Source organism: Lissotriton helveticus, chromosome 1_1 (assembly GCF_964261635.1).
Source record: "Lissotriton helveticus chromosome 1_1, aLisHel1.1, whole genome shotgun sequence".
Classification (NCBI taxonomy): Eukaryota; Metazoa; Chordata; class Amphibia; order Caudata; family Salamandridae; genus Lissotriton; species Lissotriton helveticus.
In genome coordinates, this window is record NC_136057.1 from 1,199,337,855 (window position 1) to 1,199,351,818 (window position 13,964).

Below are 13,964 nucleotides of genomic sequence, written 5' to 3' on the forward strand. Positions count from 1 at the left end.
ACCATATATAGTTAGGAATTAGCATTTACAAAACCTTGAAAATTCACTGAAAAAACCATAGGTTATAGACCATATATAGTTAGGAATTAGCATTTAGAAAACCTTATTTTACTCACACAAAACCATTGAAATTCCATATATAGTTAGTTGCACTAACTATATATCGCGCACCCGCAATCCACTGCTGATGATGTCACATATTACATCATTCATGACATGGTCAGTGACATCACTGATGACATCACTGATGACATCTCAAATGACATCACTGATGACATCACTGATGACGTCTCATTTGGCATCATTCTTGTGCTAATACGATAAACCTCTTCAGACTCTAATATAACCTTAGATACACTCAGTGTATACAGACACTCACACACTGCCACTCATCCATGGAGTTACTCACACACCCAGTCAGTCATGCAAAGAAACAATCTCACCTCCATTTCTTCAACTATACAGTTATACACACCTTACTTATTGAAACATATACTAACACATATTTACTCTCTTATACAATCCCTGATACAAGTTCACAATGATCGATACAACCACTCACTCAGTGGCTCTCATGCACAGTTATTTATATATGCCAACTCTCACATGTACTGTGTTTTACATATGTACTTACTATGACATGTAGCATTGAGATATCCATTCACTCATCAATACACTCATGCACACAGTCAACTGCCCATGTAGCTGTTTCCACATGCACTCTTGAACTCATACACCTAGTGAATAAACTGCTCACACATCTATGCACAGAGTCACACACCTTCCAGCCACCCCCACACAAACTCAATCTCCCATAGAAATACTTGGGCAACCAATTAATAACACATATAGCCTCTCGTATAGCTAATGATCAACACATGCAGCAGTTTACATCACAACAGACATAATGATGCACAAATTAAGACAGTTTAGTCACTAACCCATGCATTCAGTGAGACACATTTAATCACTCACTCATACAGTCAGTCACGCACCTACTAAATCCTTCATCCAGACACTTATACATCCACTCATTCTTCAATATCTAAGACATATTTTAACTTTACAGAAACATACAGTCACTGGATGTTGTCATCAGTGATGTCATTTGAGATGTCATCAGTGATGTCATCAGTGATGTCACTGACCATGTCATGAATGATGTAATATGTGACATCATCAGCAGTGGATTGCGGGTGCGCGATATATAGTTAGTGCAACTAACTATATATGGAATTTCAATGGTTTTGTGTGAGTAAAATAAGGTTTTCTAAATGCTAATTCCTAACTATATATGGTCTATAACCTATGGTTTTTTCAGTGAATTTTCAAGGTTTTGTAAATGCTAATTCCTAACTATATATGGTCTATAACCTATGGTTTTTTCTGTGAATATATATATATTTAGATATAGATATATATATATATCTATATATATATATATATATCCTCTCCACAAGTCCCCGTTACTCTCAGGAAACACTCGGATGCCCAGTTCTTCTGCAGTTCATTTATTAGGCAAGAAAAATGACGCATATCTCGTACAATACTCAGGGAATGACTCGTAAATAGCCAGGCTCATGTTTGTACATCTAATTCCTAATGTCATTGTCTTTGATCTTATTTGATAGACTGCGTACACAATACTAATTACACCCCCCTCACGCAAGTTGGTAATCACATGAGTGAGCAGATGCTGAAGGCGCATGAACGTGAGTTTCCTGGTCAAGCAATGAAGATATGCAATTCAAAATGTAGCATAAACTGATTACGCCCAAGTGGGCAATGTTACACAGCCTCCAAATACATCCATATAAATCAATTTATTTTGATGGCATAAGATCTTATCAAAATTAAATCCTAATCATCATCTCAGCACATGATTATAATGGCCCCGTCAAGAAATTCGGAACCAGAATTCTCAACAAAATTGTCACTGTAAGGGATGACTGACCAAGCATTGGAATATCCACCCAATCTTTGCCCAAGTGGGCACAAATATGTGGTCTTATAATCTATAATCACACAATGTAAGTGCTCAAACCCATTTCATGAAAATAGGGTCCATGTATGATCGATACGGTACTTTCCATAGATCCAGCATTTCTTCATCAAAAACAGTTGCAAAAAAGAAGTGCCCCAATCTGTAATAAAGCGATACAAAAGGGGATGATGGACGGAGCGTTTGAGCAAATCAAACACTCACCCCCAGTCAACTGATCTGGGTTTAATCCATCACTATTCTTTAGCCGACTCAGCCACCCCATTTCAGACATGGCTATATGCAAATCAGTCTGACCCTGTGCCTTATGGGAACAGTCCAGCCCGAACTGCCAAGCCATGTCTTCCATGGACCGGAAACAAGCATCCTGGGACCGGTTTCGGATTCATAATCCTCATCAGCCAGGCTATCTTGAATCCAGTGGCCAAGCGATCAGTTGACTGGGGGTGAGTGTTTGATTTGTTCAAACGCTCCGTCCATCATCCCCTTTTGTATCGCTCCAATCTGTAATAAAAACATGAATTTAAAATTACTGGTAAAACAAACTCTTATACAGACATAGTCTATTGTGTGACTAACTCATACAAATAAATTGCTAATTCTTCGCTTAGGTTTAGACCATTTGGTGCCTGACTCTCCAGATCTATATTATACCGTAATTCCAGCTTTCTCAATGACAGTTCTCTGTTGCCACCTCTCACTCCCAAATTCACAGTATCAATCACAACCATGCGAACCAACATATCATCTTGCATATGTTTCTCATGGAAATGACGAGCTATCGCATATTGCCTATTGTTGTTTCTTATGGCACGAAGATGTTCTAGTACTCTTTTCTTTGCTTGATGTTTTGTACTACCCACAAACAACTTATTGCACGGGCATATCAGCACATATATGCTGTACGTGGTATTGCATGTAAGTTCCTTTCTAATCCAAACCCCCCTCTTGGAGTTAGGTATCAATAGTTTGTTACAATTGATGCTTCCTCTACACGCTTTACAGTTCTGGCAACACCTGAAACCTAGAGTGCCCTCACTTCTGCCTAGATCCTGCTCTGTTACATGGTTGTGGCTCAGTTCATCTCTCAACGATCGACCTTTTCTAAAGAGATCTGTGGATTACTACCTACACTACTTTTTATATGGTCATCAGTGAGTAGTACATGCCAATGTTTACGGAATATTCTGCGTAACTCATTCTTCTGTCCTGAGAATGTAGTGATACATCTAACACAGTCATTGTACTCTTCTTTCATCTTAGGATATAACAATTCATTTCTAGACTTGATCCCTACTCTAGAAACAGCCTCCTTAATGGTTTACTTGCTGTAAACCCTGTCTTCAAACCTCTGACACATGAGTATTTCTTCGGACTTATAGGCAGAATCAGTACTGCAATTTCTCTTTGTGCGCAGCAGCTCCCCGTACGGAATACTGTGCACCAAATTGCGGGGATAATGACTACTGCTCACACTGAGAATGCTATTACCTGCGGTACTCTTTCGAAAAATTCTGGTTGGTAAGTTATTGTCTTTGACTTCTGAGAGGACGTCAAGAAACTCCATAGACTGCTTGCTGATATGCTCAGTAAACTGTAAGTTGAGCCTATTTTCATTCAATTTACCAATAAAAGCTCTGGCAGATTCCTCATCCCCACACCATATAAAGAAAATATCATCAATATAGCGCAGCCACAGGGCCACATTGTTAAATTCTGCCATTTCTGCGACAGTCTGCTCCTCCCACCAGCCCATGAATACATTTGCATAGCTGGGGGCGAAGCAGGTTCCCATGGCTGTGCCCTGTGACTAACTAGATATGGTGTCATCAAAGATAAAAAAAAGTTGTTTGTAAGACATATCTAAATCATCCTCACAATCATCTGTGAATGATGAAATAATGAGATCGATCTAGTTTTAAAGAAATGTTGGATGGCTTGAAGACCTAAATCATGTTGGATGCTTGTATAGAGACTGCTTACATCTAGGGAGACTAAGGTGTAATTGCTCTCCCAGTGTATCCCATCTATTATTGTCAAAAAATGAGTCATGTCTCTTAAATAAGAGGGTAATGCCACTACATATGATCTTAAATAGTAGTCAATTAATCTAGATGTGTTTTCCAACAACAAACCGATAGAGGAGACTATAGGGCTTCCCGGGGGATTACAAATATATTTGTGAAGTTTGGGAAGTAAGTAGAGGATGGGTACTCTAGGATGTGCGGAATACAAATAATTGTACTCCTCCCATTCCATCATTCCTCTTTCCCTCCACTCAACCAACATTTCCCTGCACATAGCATTAGATTGTAATACTTCGGCCATGTCTGACTTGCCATAACAGTTGGCATCACTTAGTTGTCTCAGACCCTCTGCCAGATATTTCTGTTTGTCTAAGACAACAACATTGCCCCCCTTATCCGAATGTCGGATAACAATGTTCCTATCTCCTTTGAGATTATCAATGGAGGTATTCTGCTCAACTGTTAAGTTCTTTTTATTGCCTGGAATTTTTCTATACCTTATTTTGTGCAAATCAGCCAAGACTCCCTTCTCAAATACATCAATTGCCTCACATTGTACATTAGGGAGAAATACGGATTTAGGTTTAAATTTGCTTCCAGGATTCCCTCCTTGATTTTCACCCCAGGAATCCCAATCAGGTGTCAAATTGTCAAAATTGGTAAGATCGTCTACCACATTGTGTAACTCATGTAACATTTCAATATCAGCCATATTGAGATTACTTATTCTGTCCGTATTACTTACAGTCGTATGGCTTTGTGGTTTGGTATTAAACCACTTCCTCAGCTTAAGTTTCCTTGAATACAGGAATAGATGAATTCTTGTTTGGGCATAATTCATATTGAGGGATGGACAAAAGGACAAGCCAAGAGATAAGGTCTCAATTTCCTCCTTGGAAAGAGACCGTTGGGAAAGGTTAACAACAGTCATATTTTTCGTTTTCTGCCCCTTGTTTCCATTTCCCACTGGAGCTTTGTCTGCGTTTATTTCTCCTCTTTTTGGCTTGTTGGTTCCTCCTATTCTTCCTCTGTTTCCTCGTCCCCATCCTCTCTGTGCCCCTCCTTCTTGATGAAACTCTGTCCTGTTTTGAGTCATCATTTGGAACTGTAATAAAAAATTATTTGTTCTCTTTTGTGAATCCTGTGTTATTTCTTGATTGATAGCCGAAGTAGATGCATCTGGCAAACTGCCACCAGACAGATCACTCTCACTGATTTCTCTTGCAGCTCCAATACTGTTTGGTGGTACATTCATCATTCCTGACTTCAAAATAAGTTGATTTATATGGATGTATTTGGAGGCCATGTAACATTGTCCACTTGGGCGTAATCAGTTTATGCTACATTTTGAATTGCATATCTTTATTGCTTGAATAGGAAACTCTCGTTCATGCGTCTTTGTTATCCGCTCACTTACGTGATTACCAACTTGCGGGAGGGGCGGTGTACTTAGTATTGTGTACACAGTCTATCAGATGAGATCAAAGACAATGACATTAGGAATTAGTTGTACAAACATGAGCCCGGCTATTTACGATATTCTTGAGCCCTTAGTATTGTACGAGGTACGATCATTCGCAATACATGTTGTTTTAGACTGCTTATAAGTCAAATATTTGCACAAATTTAATATATTTACGATGTATGTCTCAAACTTGAACTGATTTACAATATTAGATGTAATTTGAGTCAATGTAGGATGCACAGCAGGACTTTCAAAATGGCCGCAACAGTGCTCCTATTGTTAAGCACTTGCGAGGGGGAGTCCGTTTTTTACTTTGATTATGAAGTGTATATAATCAATTTTTGAATATGTGTATGCACGAGCGTGATCAAGGCGTGAATCCGAAATGCGTTGTTTTTCTTGCCTAATAAATGAACTGCAGAAGAACTGGGCATCAGAGTGTTTCCTGAGAGTAACGGGGACTTGTGGAGAATATAGCTTGAATATCCGGAGTTCAAACTCGGACCGCCCGTGACAGCCCGATATTTCCAAACCGGAAAACAAGGAGTGAAATATATATATATATATATATATACATATATGATTCCAACGAAGTTCGCCAGTCCCCCGGCCGTCTAGCGGCGGCAGGCTCGAGCGAGGTAGCGACCCTCACAAATGCCAAAACAGCAACTTTTCCATCAAAAAGAAGTCAGCTCGAGCCCAGATTCGTTAGCGTGAAGTTTTATTTAACACACAGGGATGCCAAAAAACACCCGACGCGTATATATATATAGTGGCATTATCTTCTTGTCTTAGAGATACAACACATTTCTTAACTATGATCAATAGGATACATTGGGAAAGCAACTACACCTTAGTTTCCCTAGATGTAAGTAGTCTCTATGCAAGAAACCAACATTACCTAGGACTCAAAGCCATTCAACATGTCTTTAAAACCAGGTCTATCTCACTATTCCATCATTCACAGATGGTTGTGATTATGATTGAGATCTGTCTAACAAATACTTTTTTTATCTTTGATCGCACCATATATAGGCAGTCAGAGGGCACAGCCATGGGAACCTACTTCGCCCCCAGCTATGTGAATTTATTCATGGGCTGGTGGGAGGAGCAGGTTGTCTCAGAGATCGCGGAATTCAACATTGTGGCCCTGTGGCTGCGGTATATCGATGATATTTTCTTGATACTGTATGGTGATGAGGAATCTGCTAGAGCTTTCATTTATAAATTGAATGTAAACAGGCTCAATTTGCAGTTTATTGAACATATCAATAAAAATTCTTTGGAATTTCTTGATGTCCTCTTGGAAGTCAAAGTTAACAAATTGACAACCAAATTATATCGAACGAAGACAGCAGGGAACAGTATTCTCAGTGCGAGTAGTAGTCATCCACGCAATTTGGTGCACAGCATCCCTTATGGAGTGCTGTTGCGCGCAAAGAGAAATTGCAGCACGGATATTGCCTATTAATGCAAAGAAACAATCATGTGTCAGAGGTTCAAAGACAGGGGCTACAGCAAGAAAACCATCAGTAAAGCTGTTGCTAGAGTAGATATGAAATCTAAAAATGAACGGTTACACTCTAAGAAGAAAGAAGAGCGTAATGAATGTATGGGGGCGTGGCTAGCCAGCCAAGATGGCAGTCGTCTTCCACTAGCGCTCCGACACTGATCCCCTGATTATCCTGTAATTTCCCCATTGGAGGTGCCCTGGTGATCCCTGTGTGCGGGGGCCGGTGTGCGGGCACCAAGGGGAGCCTGAGAGACCCGGAGGTCCTTACCGGGAAAACGCTGGGGAGGCCCCCGAGGCCAGATCATGGCGGAGTGGACTCCGGGCCTTGGGCACGAAATGCGACCGGGGCTCAGCGTTCGTTGGTGTGCGTGGAGGAGTCACGGCATCCCTGCAGCCGCCGGGACCCACCCGAGCGCCTCCCTGACGGAGCCCGATACCCCTGGCAGAGCGATGGGCAGGACTGGCTGTGCCTGTGGCCCGGGGCTGCTGCTGAGGCGCGGTCCCGTGAGGCTGGCGGGTGCGTGGAGGCAACGAGACTGCGGCCGAAGTTCCGAGGTCTGCAGCTGCTGGGGCCTGCTGTGAGGGCCCTTGTGGAGTGTTGGGGCAGGGAACTGACGTGGTGGCTGCCGCCGATGTGAGGGCCGAGCCCCCTGCGACCTCCCGCACTTGAACAGACAGGAGCAGCATCGCATGCCGTAGCGCTCCAGGTGAGAAGCACGGCCCTGGGAGCAGATAGAAGGCCCGATAGGACTTGGTGGCACCCCGCCCTGAGGAAGGCAAAGGCATCCGGCAAGCTGTTCACCGACTGTGGTGGCCATCTGGGAGCTCTGGAAGCTGCTCGTTCTTGACCCCTGGGAGCAGAGCCAAGCGAGGATGGCCCTGGGAGATTGGGGGACTGGCAGTGATGACGCTCTGCAGCCAGGCATAGGCAAGCTAAGAGGAGGACCGGGCACGGCTCTTGCTCTGGCCCAGTGTGGCAGTGTGTTCCTGGTGAGGAGGTGAGGGCCTGCGATTCCCCCCGCGCCTGGAGGAGCAGTGGAGCCTGGGAGGATTGCAACAGTAGGCGGAAGGTGTGGTGCAGCCCATCGGGGACCCAGCCTGCAAGATCTGGAAGGCGGCGGCGGTCATACTGAAGGGTGCGCTAACTTTGGACGTGAAGGGCCCTTCCTAAATGGCAGGACAGTAACTACGGCGCTGCGCTCTGCTGGCTGGGACGGCTGAGGGGCAGTCTGCGAGTAAGGAAAACACCACTCCTAGTGGGTGAAGGTGTCAGACGGCGCTGTGCAGATCCTGACTGGTGGGGCTCAGGCAGTGGTGGACCTCCATCTTGTGCCCCATGCACCATTTTGGGAGCAGAGACTCACTGGGTGCGAACTGAGCAGAGACAGCGCACTCAGAGCGAGGGAGACGCAAAGCGAGGAGAGGAGGCCCAGAGAGGTCGGAGGTGGCCGGGGTGTGTGGCGCACCAAGTGTTCCGTGGAGTCCTGGGCATGCTGGACCCCTTCCAACGGCACAGAAGAGTACATCATGTGGGGGCTTCGTTGGAGTCCTAATTGGCACCTGCTGGTGAAGGGGTGACGCGACTGAGGGTGAGGTTCCCAGGCCTGGAGCTGCTGGGGCCGTGGAGAGGTGGTATCCGGGGCAGTGAAGACGGCAGTTCCTGGCGAACCGGGGAAAGGCGAGTCCATCACAAGTGCCAACTTCAGACCCTGTCACATTGACTAGGGGAGTACCCCTGCCAGCGGAGACACTTGCCTTGGGGAGTGTGCAGCCCACCCCCCTGTTGACGCCGTTGAAGGACCGGTGTGCCCCAGGCATCTAAGTGGGGATTGGGAACGCGGAGTCGGTGATTGACTGTGAGTGACCGGCCTGGTGGATGCCTACTGCGCAGGAGCTGGTAATGGCAGGCTCAGGGATAAGTCGCAACATAAACAGCAGGCGACTTCGGGTCTTGGCTCTTCACACCCAAGATCAGAGCGATAGCATGGAGCTGGCGTCAGTCCCCGCAGCTAAGATGGAATCTGTGCTAGCAGCGGTGGAGCACATTGGCACTACTCTGGAGGAAACTAAAGTGTCATTGGAGGCCCGGAACGATAAGGTCACGTCAGACTTTACTCTTCTTCATGCTGACCATCGCAAGTTGTTGGAGTCAGTTACCGCGCAGAGTCAGTCACTCCTAGAACTGCAACCTGTGGAGCAAAATCACGCTTCAGCGCTCCAAGATATAATAGACAGGGTTCATGTGCTGGAGGATCGCATTGAGGACGCGAAAGGGCGCTCTCAGCGCAATAATGTCTGGGTAGTCGGGCTTCCAGAAGGAGAAGAAGGGAAGGACCCGGAGCAGTACACTGAGAACTGGTTGCGGGAACTCCTACCCCAGGGGATGTTGTCCCCGCACTTTGTGGTGGAAAGAGTGCACAGAGTGGCAGCGCAGAAGCCTCGACCCGGAGCTCGGCCTCGCCCGTTCCTCTTCAAACTCCTCAATTATCGAGATTGGGACGTGGTGCGCTGCGAAACCAGGAAGCTGGGTGATCTCACAGTGGGGAACAGCCGTGTGATGTTCTTTCCAGATTACACGGCAGCAGTACAAAGAAGGAGAAGCATGTACATGGCTGTGAAGAGACAACTGAGGGAACTAGAGCTGCCCTACTCCTTGTTGTTCCCCTCTCGCCTCTGTGTGGTCTCGAAGGAGGGTGCCCGATTCTTTGATGCCCCATCGGATGTCTGGGACTGGCTGGAGGAGACGGGACAGTGGAAAGGAGCAAGACCTGCAGGCCCGGAGGAGGGTGGGTGGAAGGAGCAGCAATCGAGGAGGTGCAGAAGGAGAGGGGCTCGTCGGGGCACGGGCATTGGTCCAGTTGCACCCAGCCCGGAGAAGATGAGACTGGAACAACAGGAAGCACTTGAAGCGGTTGCAACCCTGGGAGTGGTGAACAGTGTTGCCCGCTTGGACTCCCAGCCACACAGTGACCTGGAAATAAGTGGCTCATCGTCCCCATCCACGGTGATTTCTGAAAACATGAACATGCCTGTGGTGAAGCCCCAAATGGCTGACCAGCTTATGTGACTGAGCAGTGGACTATGGCGGCCATACAGTGGCCCTGTCTCTGAATATTCTATTTCTTGTATCCTTCTAGAAACATTGATGTGTGCGCTTTTGCAAAGAGTTCTATGCCAAGTGCGTTTGTGCTGCCCTGCGATGATGTACAGTTAAACACATGCGGGCGTACCTGCCGGCCCTCGGTTGGAAAGCGCTGCGCAATCACTGCATTCGGGGGCTCCTCTACTGGTGGTCTGCACCGGCCCTGCTCGTTTAAATAGCCTGTACTTCCCCATGCACCTCTTGAACGCCCGGGAGGTCTGAGATAGGGGGGTAACACAGTTTGGTTGTTGATAGCACACTCAGTCACTGCGCTGGACTAATACTTTTTAAGTGGTGGATCTTCTTGAGGTTTGGACGTATGCCCCATTGGGGACTCTCCCTTTTAGTTACACTGTTTGTAATTGTTCTCAGGTTTCGGTTGCGGCACACTGATACCCCCTTTCCTGATGGTGCCCGTAGGCCCCCCTTCGAGGTGCTTCCCCGGTCCTGTACGGGTGCCACACATCCAGACACATGACACATACTAACATAATGACCTGGAACATCTGCGATATGCACACCCCGTCACACCGTTACTCTGTCTTCTCCTATCTGCAGCGACATACGGTGGGGATTGCCCTCCTTCAGGAGACCCACATGACCCAGATAGAGGTCGACAAACTCCACAGGCGCTGGAGGGGGCAAATTTATGGCACTGCATTTTCTGAGCATGCACGCGGCACACTAATATGGTTGAGGGCGGGTGTCCCCTTCATTTGTAAAGACGTAAAGGTGGATCAGGAGGGGAGGTACTCCCTAGTGCGGGGCGGCTGAATGGTTAGGAAGTCCTCTGAGGATCCCTTTATGCCCCGAACACGGACCAACCCTCCTTCCTGGCGAGCTTGAAACAGGTCCTTCACTCATACGCTGGCCTTCCCTGATTGCTTGGCGGGGACTTCAATATGGTGCTGGATGTGCACCTGGAACGCTCTTTCCCTCCCCTTCGAGCTGCAGCGGTGATGTCCAATGTGCAAGCGTTCCGGGACTGGCTCTCACACTGGGAGATACATGGCCTACGGCGGGCGCAACATCCAACAGACAGGGTATACTCCTACTACTCACCAGTTCATGACTTGCCTGGCCAGTTAGATCGGATAGTCGGCACCCAATCACTGCTCCCACTCCTCGCCAAATCAGAGTATTTGGGGAGTACTCACTCTGATCATAACCACCTATGGTTCCAGATTAGTTGGGAGGCGGATCACCCACCTGTGCCTACGTGGAGGCTACAGCCTGCCGTGCTCGAGGATGTTGAGTTCCGCTCTTCGCTGGGCACGGCCATCCTTGCCTACTTTGAGGTCAATAAAGGGACTGGGAGTAATGCCATGGTGGAGTGGGATGCACACAAAGTAGCCATCCGGGGGCACTGTATGGGGGCCATGTGGAACATATGCAAAACACTATCTGCTTCCTTGACGCGCCTGGAGGCTGAGCTCTTGCGGTACGAGAGGGAGGGTGCGGGGACAGGTGAGCACTCACGCACACTGAGCGACCTCCGCGCTAAGCACGCGGTTCTTATGGAGCAACTGAGGTGCCATAATTATGCGGCGCACACGGCTAGAACACACACCACGGCGGACAGAGCCGGCCGGCTGTTAGCCTGCTTGGTACAGAGAGAAGGACTTGGTGCCCCGATAGGAGCTCTTTGCACAGCAGAAGGGGATATGGTGTACACGCAACGCGAAATACAACGTGCCCTGACTGGTCATTACAGGCTGTTATACAAAGCTCAAGGTACTGGCCCCAGACACGTGCTCGATGGGTTCCTAGATTCTGTTACCTTGCCTATAGCCTCTTAGGACCATAAGGACGGGCTTAATGCCCCCCTTACGCTGGAGGAGGTGGGAGAAGCGTTTCATGCGATGGCGATGGGAAAAACTCCTGGGCCAGATGGCCTGCCCGCCGAATACCATAAGGCAAACAGGGAAACCCTTACGCCCTTACTCCTTCAGCTGTATAACACAGCGAAGGACAAGGGCTCATTACCTCCATCCATGCGAGAAGCATTCCTGGTCTCATTGCCCAAGCCGGACAGGGACCCCACAGCCTTGGGTTCATACAGGCCATTGGCAATGCTCAACGTGGACTATAAGGTCTTCGCAAAAATACTCGCGGAATGGCTATTGACAGGTGGTCCACCACTTAATACCCTCTGACCAAAACGGGTTTGTGCCAGCGCGATCCACGTCCTTGAACCCCAGGAGGTACTTCAGGGTGGCGGCCGAGGCAACGAGGGAATGGCCCAGGGCGGGGTGCCTGATGTTAGACCTGGAGAAGGCTTTTTACTGCCTGGAGTGGGGTTACCTGTCTGTGGTACTATCGCGTTATGAACTTGACGTAGGCTTCCTGCAGATCTCCTTTACAAAAACCCAGTAGTCCGTGTGCGGCTGGGCCCCTACATCTCAGAGACGGTGGCGGTGGGCCGGGGCACTCGACAGGGATGCCCCCTGTTCCAGCTACTGTTCGCGCTAGCTATCAAACCCCTGGCGGCGACCATGCAGCAGACTCTAGGAGATGGAATCCCTTTGGGCGATGCAACTCATCAGGTATCACTTTATGCAGATGACCTGTTGGTATTTGTGAGGGACGTGGGATGCATACCGGAACAATTAGCCCAGTTGCTGCGTAAGTTCGCAGATGTCTCGGGGCAACCGGGTGTATGCGGATAAATCCAGCCTTTATGCGTTTGGCAATGAGGTAGAAGATCCAGGGTATTGCCTTGAAGGCACAAGAGTCCAATGGAAGGCTGACACCTTTAAGTTCCTGGAGGTCCAGATCTACAGTTAGCCGGCTGACTTATCTGACGGAAATCTGGGGCGGGCGGTTGCTGCGCTCAGATCTCAGATATGCTTCTGGTCCACGCTCCCACTGACAACCACGGGAAGAGTGACCCTTGCCAAAATGGTCATGCTCCCCCGACTCCTGTACTATTTTTTTAATATGCCTCTATTTATCCCGGCCTCTTTCTTTTCTACGCTTAATGAGGTCCTGCGGGACTTTTTCTGGGGTACGTTCCGGCACAGACTGGCATTGGTGAAATTATGCCTGCCCACGGATAGGGGAGGACTGGCCGCCCCCTGCTTCGAACATTACTATCTGGCCTCCCAGCTCCAATGGATCGCCCGCTGGTTGGTGGACAAGGGAAGAGATGATACAGCTACAGACATGCCACTGTCTTCTCTGGAGCGTGTCACCAAACTCTTCCACCAACTGGCAGCACCTGAGCGACCCACCCCGCTGCTGCTGGCAGTGGCATATAAATGCTTCCGCCGAGCCCTGTTCCTCAAATGAAAGGTGCTTCCGTACGCACCTGCTATACCTTTGGAGGGTTCCCCAGGTGGCGAGGGGGTCCTCACATGCCCCATGCTAGAGCAGTGGAGGGAGGCAGATGTCCAGACGCTGTGCTACCTTTATAGAGATGAAGAGCTAGTGACTTATGAGACGCTGGTCTCTGAGGACGGGCTTCCTTACTACATCTCTCCCTAGTAGCGAAGCTTACGGCCAGGTGGGGAGATGTGGTAACGGAGCCTGAACAGCACTTAACCATGCAGTACCACCAAGTCATGGGGAGAGGCAAACATCTGGTCCGCTGGTTTGCTGCGTCGTTACGGATGTACACGGAGCCCAATTTGGCCCCTCTTAGAGGCAAATAGGAGCGCGATTTGGGAAGGTCGCTCTCTGATAAGGAGTGGGAGAGAATCCTTAAAAGTCCGGTACGCATTCCCAGAAACATGCGCTTTCGCCAGATACAACTTTACGTTGTTCATAGAGCCTATCTCACACCTGAGCTAACCAACAAGTACTTCCATCGCTCA